Source organism: Gordionus sp. m RMFG-2023, chromosome 1, assembly GCF_954871325.1.
Source record: "Gordionus sp. m RMFG-2023 chromosome 1, tfGorSpeb1-WG-v2, whole genome shotgun sequence".
NCBI lineage: Eukaryota > Metazoa > Nematomorpha > Gordioida > Chordodea > Parachordodidae > Gordionus > Gordionus sp. m RMFG-2023.
The window spans coordinates 76,420,239-76,426,503 of record NC_088775.1 but is presented as its reverse complement, the minus strand read 5'-3'; positions in this window follow the sequence as shown (position 1 = coordinate 76,426,503).

The window sequence follows — 6,265 nt, the reverse complement described above, 5'->3', positions numbered from 1 at the left end:
TCTGCTGTTATTTTTGATATTGGTAATTTGCCAATTTTTCTTCTGGTATCCGATTTGAAGATTAATTAATGGGCTACTCAATGGCATAAGTTAATTTGATCCTCATGTCGTTCTGCGAGTTTAAAATTTTACACTTTATTATTTTGCTTATAACTCACTACCTTTAATTCCGGTGATGTCTGGTTCGAATATCATTTAGGCACAAAATATTGGCATTTTCGGAATTTATCAAGTCGTTCTGCCAACATCACGGACCTTTTCCAAGGGGATATAATTATTGCTATATAGTCTAGCTAAAGAGTAGCCTTTATAAGCATATAAATATTACGTGTACGTGAATCAATGACAAGCATAAATGAAAACCACTTGGACCGTAATATAAAAACATTACTTGCATTCATAACTATTTTAAAATACTTGAGCCACTTTAAAAGAATGTTCCATAGTTAATGGCTCTAAGATTATAAAATTTTATTACAAAATATAGGATTAAGTTCTATGACATTTAAACGTATCTGATTTCTGCCCAGCTCTAGAAATTACTAGACTTTTGCTGAAAATCTAGTTAGTAAAAAGTTGTTTTACATTGACTGGTTAAAAAGAAACCAAATAGACGGATAAGAAACGGGTTTTAAAAATTAGTTGCCATAAAAAAAATTAATTTATGACGGTGGATTAGCCGATGCTTAATATTATACTAATTAGTAATAGCCGATTTTTAGGCTATGCCTAATTAGGATTAATCGATTTTTAGGCTATATTTAATTGGGCTTAGGCTAGATTTTTAGCCGATTGTGCAACATTTTATAGTTATGAGCAAAATATAAAGGTATTGGCACCCCAAACCTCAAAATTAATGAAATCATTTCCCCATTTTAACAAATACTTAGAATTTTATCCCTGTTTACCCTTTTTCGACCTTAAAGCTCTTCCCTATTTCTATCTCCGATACTTGACACTAAGAATTCAACGATCAGACCAAAAAACTCATTTTTATGCAACTATACATTTCAACAGTTGGTTTAAATTTTATAAGATTTTTTACTCGTCATATTTAATCCCAACAATCTTATCAATAGTTTTTAGAGAATTCGCACTCAACATTTTGGCCTTTTTTCTTTTCTCATTATTTTCATATAGATTTAAATTTAGTAATATTTGTTATTATATTTAAAAATTTTATTTTTTTTCACTAAAACCGATTATGTCTCCTATATTTCTCTCCCTTTCTCATTCTTTACTCCACTATCTGCCGCTACCACTAATACTCGGCAGTTATATTAAAATACATATAGTCATCTATTCCTTTCCAAACCAACCCATCCATTAAAACCCTATTTACATCTACCACTACCCATTTTTTTCAATGCTCGGTATTCACGTTCACATGCATCCGATCACTTAGATCTCTCCGTTGAGCATTTATCTTTTTTACAAGTTACCTCACAGAAAAGCCACCTTAGCCTTATTTTTTAATGATTCCCATATTAGCATAAAGTTTGTTTATAAATAAAATACCATATATTTATGCTCATTTTGTCCTATTATCTATAATTTTTAAGGCTTGATAGTGTGGGGGGGGGATAAGGCCACCTTCATAGCGCAATTATAGGGCGCCTCATACCCCTATCGAAATTAGGACAAATCCATAGTTTTGATAAAAAAATTTATATTTATAAAAAATATTATTATAATAATAGTGAGCTTTCAGTCTATCGAAATACTCTCTGGAAGACTCAAGTGTGTCCGGTTTTGTATTGAACAACTCCAAAATACGCGTGATGTTTACATCATTACTATCCTCCACCATATTGAACTGGGAGTAAGGTTCAATTTAGAATAATTTTGATTTAGAATAATTTTGAATATATTATTGAGCAATGGTGGAAAAGTTCAAATTAGAATAATTAAATATATCTTTTATTTATATAATTTACAAAAAAGGAATTACTAGTTATTTTTATACAAGCAAAAAAAATAAGTTATTTTAAATAAATATATATATATATTCTGTTGCCTTAAGATATATAACTTAACATTTAAATATAATTATTTAAATATAACTGACATTTTAAATATAAGTAATAAAATAATAGCGTACAATAGAGCACCTGCAACACTATGTAATTTAAGATTATTATTACAGCTGCTGAGAGCATATGATTGCATATTTTATAAGCAATAGTGGTCAACTGTGTAGTTGTTTATATGTCATTAAAAATGGAAGATAATCTTTTAGAAATTTAATATCTCACAATTTTTTTCTCAATTACTTATCAAGTTTCCATCGTGTCATTTAAGAGGAAGCTCTAACCACCATACAGTTTTATGATTTGGATTGGTCGTTTATTTTCTCTTCTCTAAGAATTGTTGATTTGGTTAGGCCTATAAATTTTTCCTTATTAGTCCATTCTATAAAACTTGTCAAAAATGGTAACAGAGTGTTATATTAGTTTCTTGACCTTTTGTCAATGTAAGTCGCTAATTTTATAATATGTAGTTTTTAAAAACCATTATCAATTGAGGCATATGTATGAATTAATTAACTTTTTTTATCATTAGTAATTCTTTAGACGCAAAATTTTTTTATATTTTATACTGTAATAAATAGATTTTGTATTAAAAATAATATTTTTAGAAATGTCTTATATTGTTTTAATTATTTATATGCTAGTTTATTTTGTATGCATAATATAATAAATGACAAAATATGAAATTCAGAATAATTATTCAGAGTTAGCAAATTTTAAAAAAGTATAATATATTAATATAAAACCCGACCTTGCAAATGGGGGTATGGGGGGCAAAGCCCCCATTAAATATTTTCAGTTGAGCCCCCTGAGATTGTAAAGGCTAGCGACGCCCCTGAACAATGACTTCATCTTCCATTTTTCATCTATCAAGTGGCAGGTCAACCAAAAATGGTACATTAGTAGGGCTTGACCACATGTCGGTGGTATAGTTGAATTGGCATTTTAAATTATTTATAATTATTTTAACTATTGAATTCACTCGTATATAGTTTAATTGTGGGTATTTAACAAATTTTTACGTTAGGATTTAAAGCACTAACAAATGATTATAATTCATTGTGGCAAGAATTTTAAATGGTATATTCGACTTGAGCAAAAATTTTAATAAATAATGTTTAATGTCATCAATATTTGTTGGTTAAATCATTTAAATAGTTTTCTATTGTATTATTATTTTGAATCTTTTATTATGATTAATTAGTGCAGAGGTGGTTATTTTCTTACACATTATTTCTACCTTGCATATTTTACATTTGGCAGTTTCTGCTTTAGAATCATAAAGATAATGATTCCATATTAAGGAATTTTTCCGCCTTGCATTAATGGGTCCAGCTTGATCAGATATTGATTGGATAGATGTAGAACTAGTTGAGGATTGGCTTTATCCATCACCACCTCCTTCTCCATCAAGATTTTCAAATTGATCTTTGAATATATTCAAAATTATATAAAAACTAAGTTTACCATCCTTCCTGTCCAGATCAATGATACATTAGCAGCTGAAAGAAAAAATATTTAAAACAACTTAAGAAACATAAATCAGTTAATCCTTCATAACAATAGTAATATTTTTAACCCTTCATTACACAGGTGGGGTAAATACAACATAATCTTTGTAATACAAAACCTAGTAGATATTCTGACCTGGTAGTTTAATATTTGTAACAAGGAATACAACTTCCAAATTTCATGATTATTGATTTGACGAGATATATGTAATTTGTCGAACTTGTGTTAAAATTCCCTACCTGTGTAATTACATTTTTTGTTACTAATTATGATTATATATGGCAGGTTAATATATAAATTTATTTCTATATTTTGATTGATTATGATTTAAATTGAACATATGATTTATAATTTAAATTATTCTAATGAGAGTAATTCTATAACAATTATATAGGTAATAGATTTTGAATCAAGTGATGATGATTTTTATTAGATAGCAATCACAATTCAGAGATTGAGGATTCATAGATATGTTTGATAATTTTAATGAAAACTGTCTTATAGTGTTGGACAATATGTTGCAATCGATGAAATGCTTCCATCTTTCATCCTTTCTTATTTTGACAATTTTATTTTAATTTTGTATTTGTCCATTTTGAAATTTATACCCAAAAAATCATAACTTAAAATTTTAGCTCTTAGAAAATTATATTTCTTTTTCACAAATATATAAATAAAATATAATTAAATAATTTAATTTATTGGGGCATCAAACAAAATATAACATATGATTTATAAGAGGAAAAAAATAAAGTAAAATAAAATGAAATCCACTAGGAAAATTTAATTTTATTTATTATTTACTTACGATTTACGAATATTAACGAAAAATGATGAATATTAACGAATATTTATAAATAATTTTGAATATTTACGAATAACTTCGAATCGAATAATAAAAATTTACTATTCGTCGAATACTTTTTCTAAATATTCATATTCGATTCAAATCAAATAATTGTGATATTCGTATTAGTGAAATACGAATCGAATCAAATAATTCGTTTTAGGCGTAATTGGGATAACCATATCATTAATGGAGAAAAGTTCGCCCATCCTTAAAAATCGTATATAGAAATTGTCCGCCCTACGACTAATTTTATTATGTATAATAAGCAAATTATATTGATATTTTATGCTTTAATATAAATGAAAATGTTAAATTAAATATTGCCTAAAGCTTCTTATCATCAGTTATTAGTTTTATTTAGTGCTGTAAAGTAACGTCAAAAAAGGTAAAAAGTAACTACATTCGTTACCTTTTTCTAGAGGTAACGAGTAACGGTAACGCGTTTCTTTCTTTTGAGTAACGGTAACACAAAACTTTAAATTTTTTCTTAAAAAATATTAAAAAGAAAAACATATTTATTGTACAATAGAATTACATTAATATAAAAAATTTAAACCGAGTTTTTAATGCATATCAACCTGATTTAAAAAAACTTTGTTTAAATAAATATATATTATGAATAAAACTATGAAGCTATTGTTTTAGAGAACTTAACGTAGATATTTTTCCTGATTCCTTTTAAAATGATAATTCTGAAAAAGATATGAAATTGAAAAATTATCTTTGGCAATCATAATTTCAATTTTTAATGTTTTCCTTGACAATATGCTTAGCTAGTGATTAAAAAATGTAAATAAATTTTTAAAAGATTTATCTGCAATTATTGAAAAAGCTAAGTTATTTTTTAATAAAAAATTCAGGAATTTATATTTTTATTAAAAATTATACTGTATATTCTTCAAAAATGAAAGAGATTATTGAACATTTGAATAGTAATAAAAAATATTGAAGCCAATCATCTACATCAAAGATAAAATAGCACAATCAGCCTGTTGATATATAAATTTTTAAAATTAAAAAATAAATTAGTTGGAAAATCAAATAATGTAATGTATTTATTCCTCATATTTCATTTCCTTTTGAAACAACTTGCAAAATTATTCAAAATAATGAAATTTTAAAAATATCGCTTTGATCCAAAAAATAATCGAAAATTAAAATCTCGGAATGGTCTTTTAATTTTTTTTTTAAACCTGGGTCGGGTTCAAATCCTGGCCTAAAATTTTGACCATCTGCCGATCATCTTTTTTTATATAGTGTCATACAAAAGAATCACTGGCTCTTTAATGTAGGGCTAAAAGTTGAGTTTATTTAGGTAAGTATTCATTTTTACAATACATATTTTTTTTCGCCATCTATTTGTTTTTGGTAAATTTTTATTTATTTCTGTTGACATTTAAATAATATTAGAATCATTTATTCTTAGTTGATGAAAAAATGCACCTTAGCATGCGTTGAGCCCTAAAATTTGCGTTATATGTATCATCATGAATTGGCGATAAGAAGCGCCCGATTTCAAAATTTAGGGCGTCCTACAATAGGCCTCCACACTGAAAAAATCCGTTTTAAAACAGTCCGTTTGACAGAATGCGTTCGTCTAAAATAATTAATATATCAAGACAAATTGACGTTCCTATTCATTAAACCTAAATTTATAATAAAAAATTGTAATTTTTTTCCTCAATATAAAAAAATTAGAATTTTTTAAACACCAAAATATTACCTCATAAATATTTTTTTTAAATACTTCTTTAAAATTTTTATTTTAAATTATAAAAAAGATACCAATAAGCGATTCCTTTATATTAGAATATAAATATACTATAGTATATATATATATATAAATAAAACTATATAAATTAATGATTTTTCT